The sequence below is a fragment of the Canis lupus genome, chromosome 25, assembly GCF_011100685.1.
Source record: "Canis lupus familiaris isolate Mischka breed German Shepherd chromosome 25, alternate assembly UU_Cfam_GSD_1.0, whole genome shotgun sequence".
Lineage (NCBI taxonomy): Eukaryota > Metazoa > Chordata > Mammalia > Carnivora > Canidae > Canis > Canis lupus.
The window spans coordinates 20,804,260-20,822,424 of NC_049246.1; the positions used below are offsets into that span (position 1 = coordinate 20,804,260).

General features: G+C 39.2%; 1 long non-coding RNA gene across 2 annotated transcripts in view; it reads left to right on the forward strand.

Annotated features, from left to right (window-relative positions):
- The window catches only part of LOC111092425, a 49,985-nt gene that overhangs the window by 23,841 nt on the left and 7,979 nt on the right, over positions 1-18,165 (forward strand). For both annotated transcript variants that reach the window (XR_005378545.1, XR_005378543.1), the window contains exons 5-6: positions 892-971; positions 1,424-1,456. This is a non-coding gene — a long non-coding RNA (uncharacterized LOC111092425). The remainder of the gene's footprint in view (positions 1-891; positions 972-1,423; positions 1,457-18,165) is intronic.

Consider the following 18,165-nt stretch of genomic DNA (forward strand, 5'->3'; position numbering starts at 1 on the left):
GCTTAAGTATAGGGTAGCCTCCAGCTTTATCATGGTACCTCTCTGTCTCGATCCATTTGGGCTGCTATAACAATGTCATACATTGGGTGGGTTATAAACAACAGAAATTTATTTCTCACTATTCTGGAGGCTGGGAAGTTCAAGATCAAGGCACCAGTAGATTTGGTGTCTGGTGAGAGCTTACTGTGTTCTAACATGGTAGATGGGGGTGGGGAGCTCTCTGAGGCCTCTTTTATAAGAGCCCTAATCTCATTCATGAGGGTTCCACCCACTTCATGACCCAGTCACTTTCTAAAGGTTTCACTTCCAAATACCATTACACTGGGAATTAGGTTTCAACATATGAATTTTGAGGAGATTCAAACATTCAGTCTGTGGCACTCCTGTAATGAAGAAGGACGTGTGTGAATCTCCAGGTGTGAGTGTATATGTGTCTGAGAATAAATGTGTGTGTTTAATTCAGACCAATGCTCCTGTCCAAGAACATGAATAATTGAGAGCTGACTATATTATGATTAGTAGCATTATATTACAGAGTTACCATTAACAAAGGCTGAATCATAAGGACTTGGAAATCTCTAAAGTGAATAAATTAAAACTGCCCATTTGGGTGAGGATGCATGAATGTCTCTTATAGGCAGAATAGCTGGCTATTACTATGTGCTTGATACCATTCTGTGCAATGAATATATAGTATCCCTCTCTGTGCTTACAAGAGCCCTAATGAAGTTGGTATCACCTGCCTATTGCAGATGGGGAAAAAAAAACTGAGGAAAAGGTAAGCTAAACTGCTTTCTTGAAACACACTGTTAGAGTCAAGCCAGGTTTGGACCAGTTTGGACTAGCATTGAGAGTTTTAAGGTTCTGAAACTCTTATTTTCTATCTCCCAGGAGCTCTATGATGAATTAAATTAAAGAGCATTTGTGAAACAGTGGTGTGTAGAGCACCCGAAAGGTGTCATGGTAATTTGGTAAGTGTCATAGGATCCAGCAATAATTCCTGAAGCTAGGTAGAGGGGTGCTTCACTGATTTTGAGCATTCATAGAACTGATGGCACATGAGGGAGACATTAGCCGTGAGGAAGCCAATAGCGTTTATTTGAGCAAAAGCATAGAGCCACTTTCAGTGTCTTTATTGGTAATGAGATATAATATGTTTTAACACTACATGAACATGGTGGGGGAATAAAACTTCACTAAAAAAAACTATATTTTTGTTTTTAGTTTAGAAAATGTATCTTATAACATGCAAGATTTAGTTGACTTTGCTAACTTAGCGGTGAAGTTTTAAATATGATCACTATATCGTTTATGTTGTATCTCACATAAGGAAGGTATTTTTCTCAGTTTTAGTTTTAATAAAACCATATTTTGCCTGTCATTTTGATATTCTGGCTTTTCTTTTCTCTTTTCTGTTCTTAAGCCTTAACCTTTCTGAGACTGCTCTTGAACAAAGGTAATTGATGATTTATAATTATCATTTTAATAATTAGTATCTTAGCTGTGAAGTAATAGCCAAGTTGGAGTTCCCCATTTACCTAGCCATCTGGGTTTCCATAGTTGTAGCTGAGCCCTACAATTCCATCCTCACTACCCACAACCACACCACCTGGATGGAGGATTGTGGTTGTGCCTTCGTGGTAGACCATGAGGGCATCTGTGACATCTGTTGTAGAAACCTTGATAGAACACCCAACCTACACTAACCTGAATAGGTCGATAGGTCAAATTGTGTCTTCCATCACTGCTTGCCTCAGATTTGATGGAGCCCTGAATGTCGCTCTGACGGAATTCCAGACCAGCCTGGTACCTTATCCCCACATCCACTCCCTCTGGCCACATATACCCTTGTCATGTCTGCTGAGAAAGTCTACCATGAACAACTTTCTATAGTAGAGATCACCAATGCATGCTGTGAGCCAGCCAACCAGATGCTGAAATGTGACAGTTGCCATGGTAAAAACATGGCTTACTGCCTGTTGTGCCGTGGTTATGTCGTTCCTAAGTATGTCAGTGCTGCCATTCCTACCATCAAGACCAAGCATATCATCCAGTTTGTGGTCTGGAACCCCACTGGCTTCAAAGTCATCATTAATTACTAGTCTCCCACTGTGGTACCTGGTGGAGACCTGGCCACAGTACAGCAAGCTGTATGCATGCTGAGCACCACCACAGCCAATGCTGAGGCGTGTGCTCACCTGGGCCACTTGTTTAACCTGATTGATATATGTCAAGCATGCCTTTGTTCATTGGTATGTGGGTGAGGGCATGGAGGAAGGAGGGTTTTCTGAGGCCTGTGAGGACAGGGCTGCCTTTGAGAAGGATTATGAGGAGGTTGGTGTGGCTTCTGTTGAAGGAGAGTGTGAGGAAGAAGGAAAGGGGTACTAAAGTTAAAATGTCACAAAGGTGCTGTTTGTACAGGGAAGCTTATTCTGTGTTAAACATTGTAAAGTTGTGTTCTGACTGGTTAATTTGTATGTAGCAATGTATCCTCTCACATATATTTACTGACTTACACTTTAAACACAATTTTTTGTTATATACCCAAGCTGTCCATATCTCTGATAAGTTTGAGTAACATACTTCCTGTCACAAATGAGAGAAAAAAAAACCCTGCAAAACCCTATTTGTAAGCTATATTGTTGTTCTGACATTTAAAGCCATTTGAAAAAAATTATAAACATTGTCTCTTATGGTCGGAGAAAAGGGTTTTTGATCAGTTAACAACACATTCTGATTAATATTTACTCCATGTTTTAAGTATGGCTTAATATTTCTAATTGTTAACCATACCAATAGTGTATTCGCTAATAGTTTATTGATAGTTTACATTTCTGTTGAAGGATTCTTACTTTTCTGATGTTTCCTTCAACGTGGAGGAAGCTTCACTCATTAATAAAACTTCTAGCTCTTTTCATCCTCTCATTTGTGTCTCTCCAGGGAGGACAAATGATTTCATCTGTTTGGTGAGTTTGAAAGGAGAAATTGAGCACACTTAATCTAGCTCCTTCCCCTCCTGTTTTCTCTGGGGAGAATTACCTTCCGGAAAGCCAACATTCTCCTCAGCTCTTCCCTGCTGTCAGGACAGGCTTGAGGTGATGGGACTGGTGAGTGTCTCACTCTAGGGTTTGGCATCAGGCAGTCTGTTTGCCTGCAGATGTAATCTGTGTCTATGAACCTAGGCTTTATCAGTAGAACATAGTTTTGGTTCTCCATCAGCTGACTCTTGTGTTTCTCAGTTGGTTCAGAACTCAGGGTGGAAGAGAGGTCCCAGCTATCAGACCACCTCCCAGACCCAATGTCTCTGTGTCAGGGAGCTGGGTTTTAGGAAGAAGAACTGCATTCACAAGAAATGCAGTTTGTGAGTTCAAACTATTGCATGAGGATTGAGGTTTCTAGCTTAGTGTGTGCCCTTAGCATTGGTAATTCTGTAGTAACTGCTGAACATGTTTGATTTTCACCACGGCTGGTGGCTAAAAGTTGTGGCAGCTGTGGCCACCGTCAGGAGGCTGCCTATACAGGTGATCATGTTTCCCTAGATGCAGAGGTGCAGGCGCCAGGTTTATGCTGAGGCAGGCCTCTGGCAGATATGTGGGGACCTTAGAAGGCAGACTGCTGAGGGTGCAGGTTTTATTCTAAACCAGCATGGCTGAGGCAAGTGTTTGATTACAGAGAAGAGTCTTCCGCCTATGGCCTTGAGCTCTTGGGGAGCAGGACGATATTTACTATTTGAAAACTGCAGTGCAGCTGGTTTTTGCATGGGCGAAATCTCCATAGTGAGATTCTACCTCTGGCCAACCTACCAGATCTCGGTAGGCGGTGTGGATCAGCTGCCCTAATTTCTGTTCTTTTCCTGTGTTGTTTTGACTGACTTCACAGCCAGGAGAGGAAATGACCGATCCTGAATTCATGAGATTTGTTCACAGCAAAGGCCAGGCACAAAAGTGTATATATACTGTCTGATTCTATTGATATGATGTTCAAAAGCCAGGCATAACTGATTTATGATGACAGATACCAGAATACCTGTTTTTTTTTTAGGGGATTATCAATTGAATGGGAGCTCAGAGGAGTCTTCTCGGGTGTTGAAAATGTTCAATACCTTGATCTAAGTACCGGTTACTCAGTTATACACACAGATAAGAATTGATTGAAGTATGTACTTAAAAGCTGTGTACTTTATTATATCTCAATTTTAAAAGAATTTATCTGGACATAGATGTACATGGAGGACTTTTCAGTGAAAACTTAGTGCATGTTCCCTGTCTAAAGTATCTGCCTTTTTTGGTCCTGTAATTCCCATTGGATATACAGCCTACTAGGGTGAGAGATCTTGTCAGATTCTATAATACCTTACCATTTTCAAGTTTATTTTTAAATTTTAATTTATTTACATTTGGTGCATTGTTGGTCCCTTTTGGCTGCTCTGGAGACTCAGCTTGTATAAGTGCTATAAGAGAATCCTCATGTAGGGTGCTCACTCCATCCTATTCCTGAGTATTTACCACACAGTAAGGTCAGTCAAGGCTGGGGCTTTATGTGCTTCAGGGTCTATTTCTGCACCAAATATAAAATATAAATGCTGTATTGCAAATTTCTGCACATACAGAAAAACCACCTAAACCAGAGGTTAGCAACCTTTTTCTGCACAGCGCCAGATAGTCAATATTTTATGCTTTGTGGGCCATATGTACTTAACTTGTCATGGAAGCAGCCATAGACAATACATAAATAAATGAATGTGGCTGTGTTCCAATAAAACTTTATTTACAAAATCAGGTGGTGGGCTAGACCTGACCCATGGGCCAGATTAGGTGGATCAGCACCCAGTCCTCCTGAAAAATTGCAATCATCCTGAAAAATTGACAAGGAAGAGAGATTATTCTATCTTTTTGTTTGTTTTTGCAAACAAACTGAGGCTTGGTGAATTGCTTCCTGTGTTATTCATGGAGTTGTGGGTGATTTCCAACTAGAGCTCAGATGAAGAATTATATTCATGCCATTGACATTTTGTAGTTGTGTTTTAAGGCCCATAGAGTGACGACCATGTCAGGTAGTGCTTAGCATTCAATTATTTATATTCAATAAATATTTTCTTATTTGAGCAATTTTGTGTAACTTCAGGTTTTGAGATACCTTCTGAGTCAGGCTTCTTCATGAGATTATAATCAGACAATAGGAAATTTGTGGATAAATAGCAAATCAGAAATCAAAGCTTAGATTCTAGTGTTTTCCAAGCTAGCTGTGTAACTAAGCCACTTAACTACTCTGGATGAAGCTTCATGTAGGACTCATTCGTAGGTATCTAAAATTTAAAAGAGGCTGCCAAAAGAAGGCAACATTCTAACTTAAGTTTAATGGAGCCAAATGGCACACAAATGAAGGTGATAATAATTAAGGAGGGTTTGATAATTCTCAGATCAAACCCTGTCACTATCTTTTCCTTGTTAATTAAAATGTCCATGTGACTATAACCATACTAAGTCATGTGAAAGGCCCTGTCAATCATCTCTCATTCTTCTGAAGCCAGTAACAGGCTAAAGAGAGTGTTTTCATATCAAGAGATAAGCAGGGATCCCTGGGTGGCGCAGCGGTTTGGCGCCTGCCTTTGGCCCAGGGCGCGATCCTGGAGACCCAGGATCGAATCCCACATCGGGCTTCCGGTGCATGGAGCCTGCTTCTCCCTCTGTCTGTGTCTCTGCCTCTCTCTCTTTCTCTCTCTGTGACTATCATAAATAAATAAACATTAAAAAAAAAAAAGAATGCGAAATGAAATGTGGACCAGACTTAAAAAAAAAAAAAAAGAAAAAAAAAAAAAAAAAAAAAGAGATAAGCATAGTCACTGTTAAATACTCTCCTATGAAAGGATGCAAATACATATTTCTTTTTCCTCTGTGCTTTTGAGCTCTACCTAAGAATAAATAGACACTCATTTGTTCCATACATATATAAAAGAACTGACAGGCAGTGGTTTGAATTGTGGCTTTATTGCCTTTATTTAGATTTTATTAATTAAACCAGAATTCACACCAAAAAATGTATGCCACAGGTGCTGCCCCCAGGGGCTGCATGTGAATACTGTATTGTTCTTATTTTGTTCTGATGCCTCTCACCTTTCAGAGGATGTAGAGCAAGTACTCAGAGAAAGGAAGGAGGCAAAAATGATGTTTTGTTGTGTAAATTATCTACTCTTGTTGCAAAAAAATATTTTAAGGGGAAAGTATTTATTATATTGTCCTTCATTTTAAAAGAATGTAACACTTGTTGTTTTTGTTTTTTTGTTTTTGAGAAGCTTGGCCAGTTTGAAAATCACAGCGTCACTGAGGACCCCCATGGGAAAGTGAGGAAAGTAGGGTGGCAAAGGAATGCTGAAAATCTTTGTCTTTCTTCATGAGTTCATTTAGGGCTTTGTAACTTTCATTTAGGGCCAGGACTGCAAGACACAAATATTACTCATTTGCATATTCTAAGGGCATCTTGCTGGAAACATATTCACAGTCTTTGTTCTCCAAATTATTCCCCTTCTGAGGAATCCTCCTCACGTATGAATTTGATCATGTCCCTCAGCTGCTTTAAAATCCTTTAAGGGGTGCCAGTTAAATATCTGACTCTTGATCTAAGCTCAGGCCTTTTTTTTTTTCTTTTTAAAAGATTTTATTTATTTACTTGAGAGTGAGCAAGAGAAAACGTGAGCACAAGTTGGGGGAGAGTCAGACTCCCCATGGAGCAGGGAGCCCAACATGGAGCTCCATCCCTAGGCGGGCCTAAGATCATGACCTGAGCTGAAGCAGATGCTTCACTGATTGAGCCACCCAGGTGCCCCTCAGGACAGGTCGTTGATATCAGGATCATGGGTTCAAGCTGGGCATGGAGTCTACTTAAAAAAAAGAAAAAAAAAATCCTTCAAGTGTTCCTCATTGCCTAGAGGAAAATGTATACACTCCTTAGCTTGAAACATAGTCCTTTCATGATCTTGTTCTCTTCAACTTTTATTATGTTCTATTTCCACATGCATCTTGAACTGCAGTCAAAGTAGACTCTAGCTCTACATGCCAAACTATTTCCATACTCTGTGCCTTTGCCCATGCTATGACTTCTCTGTAGAAAACCATTTCTCAGGACCCCTGGGTGGCTCAGTGGTTGAGCATCTGCCTTCAGCTCAGGGTGTGATCCTGGGTCCTGGGATGGAGTCCCACATGGGGTTCCCCACAGGGAGCCTACTTCTCCCTCTGCCTGTGTCTCTGCCACTCTCTGTCTCTCATGACCTCTGGCAACCCCCATTCTGTTCTCTGTATACAGATAGGGGTTTTTAGAGTGTAAACTATGTTTCATTCATCTTTGTATTTCTTTCTTTCTTTTTTTTTTAGGATTATTTATTTATTTATGAGAGACACACAGAGAGAGAGGCAGAGACACAGGCAGAGGGAGAAACAGGCTCCATTGCAGGGAGCCCCATGCTGGAGTTGATCCCGGGACTCCAGGATCACGCCCTGGGCCGAAGGCAGGCACTAAACCGCTGAGCCACCCAGGGATCCCTCATCTTTGTATTTCTTTTACTAATATAGTGGCTTGTGGTAACACTTCATAAATATCTGGTAGATGAGCAGAGGACTGATGGTTAAGTGGATGAAGTGGTATAACGATCCAGTGGAGGCCCAGGACTCAATTTCCATTTATCACTGTATAAGACAAAAGAAACCTTGAAGCTGTGAGCAATGCCAAAGACTTAGAGCTCCTCTCTGTTTAGATGAAGGTCTAGTGAGATGACAAAGGAAATCAGAGCTGTTGCTCAAAAGCTGACCTGGGATTAGCATAGTAAAACATGCACTCATGAAGTCCTTAGTTCATTTGTTTATTATTTAACAAATATTTATGGAGCCGTGAATTCTCATCTGAAGCTTGTGAGGCCAGATGCGTATCAGAATTCAGATGTTCTCAGATTTTAGAATAGTAATGTACCATGTAAAACGGGATCTAGGGCAGCTCTATGTAATAAAGCCCATTAATAGTTCTGCAGAAAAGTGTGTTTACATTTGCAATACATTGTAGGATAAATGAAAACTGTAAATAAGCTTATGCCAGTTCAGGTCAGTTTCTGACTTCAAATGAATTCAGGGCAGGTCAGTTTTTGCTGCCAACTGTGTTATAGAACACTTTCCATTTTCAGAGCTTTTTGGGTTTTGGAATTGTGGATAAGGGATTGTAGAACTATAACAATGTTCCTCTTAAAAAATTTCCTTCAGAAGAAGAAATTTAGAAAAATATCCAACAAATATATAGTCTATCAGTGATTCTCAATATGGTTTATTTAATAAAAGCCATCTCAAGGAATATTATTAAAATCTGAAGAAACAATGAATTTAAATGTACTTTTTATTAAAAGATAAACCTTGGTATCCCATGTGTTCTTCTTAGCCAGTAGCAAAGTAGATCTAATTAGTAGGATAGAGGGTTTCTAATTCTGGAGCAGCTGTTTTTTGCGATCTTTACTGTGGGAAAAAAATTGGTGAAGGTCAGGGCAAGGGGGCAGCAGTAAAGGAACAAAAGGAAGTAGCTACAATTAGAGGTGGTACTGTTCCAGGGTCTGGTAATTAAATTTGCACTGTACCTGTGAATGCACCAGAATTATTAATTTTTCCTGTCATTTAACACTGGACATTCCTTTATCTATGTAGGGTCCATTTCTTCACAGCAAAAATAAAAAAAGTAGATACAAGGAACAACTACACTGTGTATATGATAGAGAACAATATCTTCTCAAAAAATTTAAGCCTCATTGTCCCTGTCCAGGTGGTATTTAGCGTTGTACCACTAGGTAAAACACTTCTTAAAAGCTATTATGAAGAATACTGATATTTCCTTCAATTGTCTTGGTTCCTAATTTTTTTTTTTTTTTTTTTTTTTGAGAGAGTGCGTAGTGGGGACAGGCAGAGGGAGAAGGAGAGAGAGAATCTTAAGCAGGCTCCATGCCCAGCACAGAGCCTGATGTGGGGCTTAATCTCATGACCTGAGCTGAAATCAAGAGTTGGACACTTTAACCAACTGAGGCATTCAGGTACCCCTGCTTCCTAAAACTCTTTAAACTGTTCATCACTAGTCTCCAATTCTCTTGGTTTTTGTAGGGAAATGACTCTGTAGTGGAGCTATTTTTATGAGGAGCTTCTTCAGAACTTACCAAGGTGTCCTGTTAAATGTTTCACAGAGAGGAGCTTGAGATACATGTAAATCTTGCATCCTCACATGGATTGGTATTATATTGACAGTCTAATGGTGCAGAGTTCATTGGGTCTCAGCATTCTCTCTCTCCCGTTTCCTTTTGTCCTTGTTTTCTCTGTCCCTAGTCACCTCACCCTGCTTTGCCTGTCCTGGCCAGCTCACTCCATCCTGTCAGCCTCATATTCTTTCTGCATTTAGTCCCTGCTTTTATCAATAATGGTTTATCAGCTGAGACCTTCAGGGTTGGCCTGGAGAACATCCTGGGTCTTTTACCAAAAGAAGGTCTTTTCCTTGTACCATCTGCATGGAATTGTCAGTCTCTCTTCTGAGCTCTTGCATAAGACCAGACACAGCTGATTCTCCTTATGTTCATATGGGGTTAACCATGACAAAGGGAAGCTTAGGACCTTTTCCCACCATACTTACACTTAGAAGGAGCAATTGGGAAGAGAGATACTACCGTCTTGGTCTAAATATTCAGATTGATAAGAATGACAGCATACAATTTATACTCCCCCCTGCTGTGCCCCCTGCCCTTGGGCTTGGGCTTGGGCTTCTACCCTTCATTTGCTCTGATGGTACTGAGACTACTTTTAGAAAGAAAGAAAGGATCATCTATGTTCAGAGTGCTAGGTCATAAGGCCTATACAGAAAGGGAACTTTTAATTTAGGCATAATCTCCAAGTAAGGGATGAAGGGCTTTTCCTTATATATGGATTTCAGGGGTCAAAATAGGTGGAAGACTAACTTTCACAGGGTTGGGTGATCTCGATAGAACTAAAGACATTCATCTGTGCTCCCTTCGACAGCACATGTACTAAAGACATTCATCTACATGCGAGGCTGGCCCCTGAGGAGAGCATATCTCTGTAGGGTCCCAGCAAGAGCAAGGAGTAGAAAGTGTCATTGCATTGGAAACAAGCTCATACTCAAACTCTTTTCTAGAAGGTGTCAGTTATTATTGAGCACTTCTTAAAATCTGAGCACCATGACTCCAGGCCTCTTACAAGCAGAGAGTTTAGAAAAAGGCCCTGTGGGAGTAATGAGTGCAGAAGTCATTTATTGAGCACACACAACTCCAAGTACTGAGCTAAGCAGGTCACATGAATTCCTTAATCTCCACAATGCTTCTGAAAGAGGGGGACTGTTAATATCGCCCATTGGATGAATGGGACCACTGGGGCCTAGAGGGGTTCCATAGCTCCTAAAGGTCACATGGTTGTCCAGTGGGGGGCAGACAGGCTGTCAACAGAACCCCCTGCTCAGGCCTGTAGTGTATATGGTGGAGGAGAGCTCTGAATCATAGCCTTTTGCCTGATCCTTTGGCATCAGTAGCCTGAGGCTTGAATCCTGATTCTATAAGTTACTACTTCTTTGTCTTCGGTCACTTTCCAAATCTCTCAGAGGCTCACTTTCCTAATTTTTTAAATGGAAATAAAATCTACCTTGAGCAATTGGGATGGGGATGAAACGAGATGAATAGAAGTGCCAGGGCATTCAAAAACTCGTAGTGTTGGTATCAGTGAGGAGATCTCTGACAGAAGCAATATTTAGATACAGATTGGAAGCTCTCAACTTAGAGCTAGCAAAAGCGAACAGCGCATGGATATTCTCAAAATCATTTATATTTGATGTAGAATGCATTGTACATCTTTCCTCAAGCTGATTTACCTCATTAATTACCCACCACCCTGGCACGTATGGAATTACCTCCTTTTCAGCCACTGCTGAGGGCTTGTTTGGTAGGGATGGTGGGCGGGAAGCATTCTGAGTAGTTGTGAATAAATGTGTTCAGGGAATTCAGCTACAGTGAGAGTGATCCCTAAATTGATTATCTATAAAGAAGAAATCCTTCGAAGTTTTATTTTTCCTTAGGTGTTCATTGCTTACCCTTAGACTTTTTATCACTTTCTGTGTGCTCTGTAATCTTGGCAGAACCAAAACAAGTTTGCTTCCCCTGACTGTTCACAAATTGCAATACGATTGTCTCTTTGATATTATATAGTATGTTGTATCCTCTCCCATAGGCACTGGGAGATTCTGTTTTCTCAGATTTCACTTTATCTCCTCTATAATGTCTAGGAGAAAAATGAAACCACAGCAGTGTTCTCATTGATCAATCCTTTTAAGTCTTTCCTTTTGCTTCTTGGTAGTGTGACCTCTTATCTTGGCTCTGTGACCTTTAATGTTTGGATATTGAAAGGCACCTCTTTTGTTTTTATTGAAATACTGACTACATAATGCCTTTTCATCTTAATAAGCAACAAACAAACCAATAGAGCCTGGAACATTGCCTTCGTCACCCATTGTTTGCTTCCTAGCCTGTAATACTGGGGTTGTAAATTCTGTACAATACACTTGAGACATCCTGTAAACCACAGTAATTACCATAGAACAAGCCTTCCTCTAACACTGGGTTGATAAACAGCTACACCCCAAATAAATTGGTTTTAAGTCTGTATTAGCCCTTCAAGCTCATGTTGAATAAGTAGGTCACACAAAAAATGACAAGCAGTAGCCATTACATCATCTCAGGATGCAAACAAGTGGTTTGTGTGGGTGTGAGTGGGAATAAATACCACCACCATGTGTAGTAACATACCTTAAGCTGAAGGGAGACAGGGGAGCTGGTACTGCCACTCCTGAGCACCTCCACCCCCATGACCAGATACTGGTATTCATTCTCAATCATCATCCTCAAAAGAGCTTTGTGGAGAAAAATATAAGGCTGTGCATTGATTGAGTCTTTGAACTCAATGGTCTGTGACGAGGCCATTTTAGCATAGGCACTTATAAAAGAAAAGTCTGATTTTTAAAGTGAGTCTAGAAAATTAGTATATCCTATGAAAATACAGATACTCTATTTGTAAACTATCTTGTTCTGATGTAGGAAGAACAGCTTCACCCCATGAGGCCTGCCAGGCAGAGCCTTGTTAATGACCCATAGTCAGGCCTGAAAGATCACACATAGGATTTTGACCTGGAGTCAGACTCATCAGTTATTATGTGCTTTACATTGAATAAGCCATGGGCTATCATGAATGTCTTTAACCCTTTACAAGAAGACTTAAATGCCCTAGTTCCTACAGAAGCTATATTATTTCCTTTACATGTTATTTGCATTGTCAGTATAAAGTAGGTATTATCCCCAGTTTCACAGATGAAGAAATGGAGGCTGAGAGTCCATAACCCATCCAGGGTCATACACCTAATCAATGACAGGACCAGAGTTTGAATTTGGATCGTTTTGACAGTGAAACCCATGCTCTTTCCTCTGGCAAATGTCATCTGTGTGAAGTCCAGGGAGAATAATAAATTAATAAATTTCTGTCTATCATCAAAAAAGCTTATACTCTTGTTGGTGAAATAAGACGTTTAAATAAGTTATAAAGAGAAAAGATTAAGTAAGTTTTATTGCATACAAAAATGCCAGTCAACTGGTCTACCCTATATAGTTCACTTGGCAAACTATCCTGTCCTGCCACACAATATGGTTTGTACTGGAGAGCAGAAAACCGGCAGGCTACAGCCCAGCCCGTGGCCAAAGCTAGTCATGCTCGTTTGTTTACATACCATCCATGACTGCTTTCTTGTTGCAGTGGCAGAGGTAAGTAATTGCAACCAAGATTATATGGCTCATAAAGCTGAAAATATTTACTATCTGGCCCTTTATAGAAAAGGTTTACCAATCTCTGGTGTAAAGTATAAAAATGAACAAATAGCAATGAACATATAACAAATGAATATAGCAGAACAAGCCATCTGCTTTAAATGTGTCTTTAGTTTCTTTCCAGGAAGAATTGAATGCCTTAGTTCTTACAAAAGGTATATTATTTCCATTACCTGTTATCAAAAACATAATAAATATGTATTTTAAGACTGGCGAAAATATATGGGTTCTAGATTGTTTTATTGGTTGATTGATTCATTTCTTGTATTTCAGGCAGTAAGTTTTGTTGAAAAACTAAAACCAAAAGTGAACAGGAGAGACTTTGGCATGCCTCACTCTTCAAATTTCTGGTTTTGATGAACCTAATAGCCAAATGCAAAGTGAAGGAGGATATTAATCCTAATAGCTGGAGTTCACATTTTTTATTATACATATGGGAAAATATTTTACATATAGATTGCATTCTCTTGGCTCTTTATCAACAACATCCTTAATTACCTGAAGCCTTTACATTCTTTAGCCTGGTGACTGGTTTTCAAATATCATGTAGTGATTAGCCAGAGTGGAAAACAGGAAATATGGCAACAGTGTGACACAGAGGAAGCCTGGAGTTCTAATCTTGGCTATGAAGCTCACTGACTAAATCAGACATTTAATCTCTCTCTGCTCTCATTTCCTGTAACCTGCATTTGGAAACGTACAGCTTGTGTGTGTAGGAGGAGGGCCTCCAAACTTTATTCCTACCTACTTCCTGTCTGAAAACCTATTTACTTTCCCATATCCTTGGGATCCTTAATGGCAGAATGAACCCAGTGAGTTATTAATTTCAGTATCTGTTTAGAGACTGTTCTAAAAGCATGTCGGCCTCTTTCTGGCTGTAAAGTGAAGTATTTTAGGAGGTTGGTTGGGCTGAACCAGGAAAGAGGGAGGCTATGGTGTGTTATAGAACTAAATTCTTCACCTTGTCAAAGTCTGCTGTTCCCGGTAAGCCTGGTTGGGGAAAAGAAATGGGATGGGAACATTCCCTCTGATTTATAGAACTTGTAAGCTCTCCGTTCCCAGAAGTGTCTGCTCCATTCAGATGACCAATCAGTGTTTAGCTTGAGTCTCCAAATCACCCACTATGGCCTAGTCAACTTCTACCACATATGACTGGTCAACCTGAGACCTATGGCTTTCACCTGTAAGCTGCTGCTCCAGTGAATTTGGAAGCTTAGTTCCCTGGAGTCTGTGGATGCTAGACTGAGAACCTCCTTCTAAAGTCCTGGGGTCACTGTTCTTTCTCTTTAGTGTTGAGCTGGGCTCTCAGCATTCCTTTTAGGGTTGTTTCCTAAACCCCCAACAGCATTTCTAGTCCTGACTTTTTCTAAGGCACAAGGAGAAACTGGCCTCACTTGAATAGTCCTTGTGAAGTCTCTCAGGACAATTCTTTGTATGGCAAGGAGAGAGAGAACTTAGTATATTTTCCATAAGGGTTTTTTTAGGGGTTGCTAGTTTAATGTTTTTCAGTTCTTTTATATCATAGACTTCATTGACTTCTTATATTATGTGTTGCTAAGGGAGGTATATAAAATTTCTATGAGACTTTAGATTTGTCAATTTCTTTTTTGTAATTCTGTCAATTTTTGCTTTGAAAAAGTTGAAGCTACAACTTAGATGCACATAGGTTCAGGATTGTTATATCTCCTTGGTGAAATTTTCCTTTTTTTAAATCTTTCCTATCCTTTTTTTTTTGTCCAACAGTCTATGTTGTTTAACATTTTCTTGGTATATCTAATCTTTTCATCCTTATATTTAATTCACTTTATTTTGCTGATATAAAAAACATGGGCTAGATCACAGCAGAATTCTGAGTTCTCTGCAATGACAATAAATATGGATCAGGAAACTGCTAATCAGAAGACTAATCTTCCAGAGGTCAGAGTGGCTTTAGCCAAGTTACCCAGGGTGGCAGCCATATACCATTGATCAAATGCAGCCTGTCGGGCGGAGGAACAGAGACATTGCCACAAAAGAAAGAAGGGATCAGATGCACAAGCACAGAGTCACAGTGCCCAGCCATCTTGCAAGGGGAGAATAGGGTTTGCTGAATTTTTCCCCAGTAGTCTTCCCTCAGATAATGGTTGCCTTGCCTAGATGATACCATGAATGGCAGTTACTACTTCCTTGGGGCATTTGCCATCTAAATCAGTAGGTCATGAGTCATTATGGTTCCTATTAACCACTTTTATGTCTCTGAAAGACTGCCATTTTTAGTATCTAATTGTCAAGAAATGGCCCCATAAGGAAAGTCAACGAAGGAAAAGAGATCACGTACAGGAACTTCATCATGTCTTTGACCAGATGGCCCAGCTTGGTGTCCAAGACCAGTTCGCATCCCTATACTTGTCCTCTCTGCCTGTTCTAAGCACCAGTATCATCTACAATCTTTAGCCTTTGGTGATTTATTGGAGAAGCAGTAGTGTACCTTTTCTATTAATTTATTTTCGCTTTTCTGTATTCATATGTTTTCAATATATCTCTTTTAGCTTACTGTTGATTTGAAAAATTTAATATAAAAATTTCCTACTATGAACTATCAAGTTTATCTATTCATATTTATTACGATTATTAAAACATATGATTTTATTCGTTATACATCCCATTTGTCTTTATTTTGCTATTCCCTTATTTTGGATGTTTTTATTTTTCCTTCCTTCCTTCTCTATTCCTTCTTCTCCCTATTACTGTTTTGATACTATATATTTTGTTTCTATTTTTGTGGTAACCTTTAAAATTTAACATACATGATTGATTTAACAAAGACTAAAGTGATATCTCTACCTTTCTCAAAAACTTATGTTTTAATTCTACTTTCCCCATTTTATTTATTTATTTATTTATTTATTTATTTATTTATTTATTATTTATTTATTTATTTTTTTTAAGACACAGAGAGAGGCAGAGACACAGGCAGAGGGAGAAGCAGGCTCCATGCAGGGAGCCCGACGTGGGACTGGATCCCAGGTCTCCAGGATCACTCCCCAGGCCAAAGGCGGCGCCAAACTGCTGAGCCACCTGGGCTGTCCCCCATTCCATTTTTAATATTGTTCCCCTGCTTCAGTATTTTAGAACTACCTCAATTGTAACCCTCCCTTAATGTTGTTTATTTTATTTTTAAAGAATATACTTAGTATATTTACCTAATGTTTACTGATGATATGGCTCACTTTTCCTTCGCTTATTCCTTCCTTCTTGGCCCAATTTTCTTCATCTTTCAATTCTTTCCATAAAGATCTGCAAATGATAATTTTTTTCAACTTTGTTTTTCTGAAAATGTTTATCATTGCACTGTCACTCTTCAATGAAAGCTGAGCTGGATTTAGAATTTTAGGACTTTGAAGACATTATGAATGTTGCTATTGGGAACTAAATGTCATAGCTGTGCAGGTAATCTGTCTTTCACTCTTTGTTTTTGTTACTTTTAAGATTTTCTCTATGATGTACTGCAGTTTCACTACCATTTTTCTAAGTGTAGGTTTACTTTTATTTATCCTGTTCTGTACTTGGAGAACCCTTTAAATCTGAGGACTTATGTTTTTCTTGAATCCTGAGTCCTTTACTTCTGAAACTGAGTTAAAAAGATCTCTGTCTTTGTCTCTCTTTATATATATATACATATATATGTATGTCTTTCAAGTCTATAGTCTACAATTATTAAACTCTTTTCACACTTTTTATAATTTAATTTTTCTGTGCTGAATTTTAGTGTTTATTCAAATCTATCCAAGCTGCTTATAATTTTACAAATCAAGCACTAAATAAATATTAGCTATTATTATACTTTAATAACTTCTAACATGCTGATTGTATAGTCTGTCAGGTAGTTCTAATATCTTGGATTTTTGGAGGTTTTCATTTTCCTGTGGTCACATCTGCTGACTCCCCTTAGAGTAGATTGTTTCTTAGTAAAATTCGTAATTTTTAAATGTTTGGCTCATTTTCAGTTGTTTGTTTTTATTTTTTTTAAAGATTTATTTATTTATTCATGAGAGACACAGAGAGAGAGGCAGAGGGAGAAGCAGGTTCCCATCGGGAGCCTGTTGCAGATTCTATCATGGAATTCCAGGATAACGCCCTGAGCCAAAGGCAGATACTCAACTGCTGAGCCACCCAGGCATCCCAACCAGCTGTTTGTTTTCAATGTGGGAATCTCAAGTGCTTTTGAGGGCTTCATTTCTATCAGTTCTGGTTTGAGGTAAAATTTTACATTAATTTCTCAACTGCAGAATCTAGATGTGCTCATGGTATAAGCCTGCAGTTCTTTTTTTTAACAAAACACTTTTTGTATGTTTTTTTTTTTTTTTTTTTTTTTGCATTTGTCTCTGTGTGCGTGTGTATTGTTTCCCAGAATTAAAGATTCTGTGGAATTTGGAGCCCTTTACTCTCTATGCCTACTGGTAAATTTTTAGTTTGTAGCCAACTGTTCAATATTTGGCTTTTCCTCATGATACAAACAAACAAAACTCAACAAATTTTGAAAACGTATGGAAAAATTCCTTATTTTATTTATCCTGAGGATGGTAATGAATTGACTAGGGAGCTATCAGAAAAGGCAAAAAACAGGGATCCCTGGGTGGCGCAGCGGTTTGGCGCCTCCTTTGGCCCAGGGCACGATCCTGGAGAACAGGGATCGAATCCCACGTCGGGCTCCCGGTGCATGGAGCCTGCTTCTCCCTCTGCCTGTGTCTCTGCCTCTCTCTCTCTCTCTGTGTGACTATCATAAATAAATAAAAATTAAAAAAAAAAGAAAAAGCAAAAAACAAAAATAAAAACACAAACTGACTGGTATAGGATTGATGTAAATAATAGAGACATTCTTGTATGAGATATTTAGCTAAGCCTTCTATTCATTAATGGTGAAAATAGAGTCATTTTATTTTATATATATTTGGAGCTTTGAAGCAGTGAGGATAATCTAAAATTATAGGTTTGCTGGAAGTACCTGGCATTGAGATTTCTTTATAAGTTTTTATTGCTCTCAATAATTAGGTAGATGTTTCTTAACCTTTCTTAGGGAGAGAAGAGTACAATTAACATGCAAAGATTTCTATAAATTTTCACAGAGTCCATGGACCTCTTGGGGCCTACCCAAAGACATTAGGTTAAGACTCTTTGAATCATATGGTATTTGGGCTATGGTTAAAATAAATTCATCATATTTGGGCACTCTTTTTAGAGTTTCTGAAGGGTTTCCAGTCAGGGCACCCATCTCATCCACCCAGCTTCCCAACAATTTG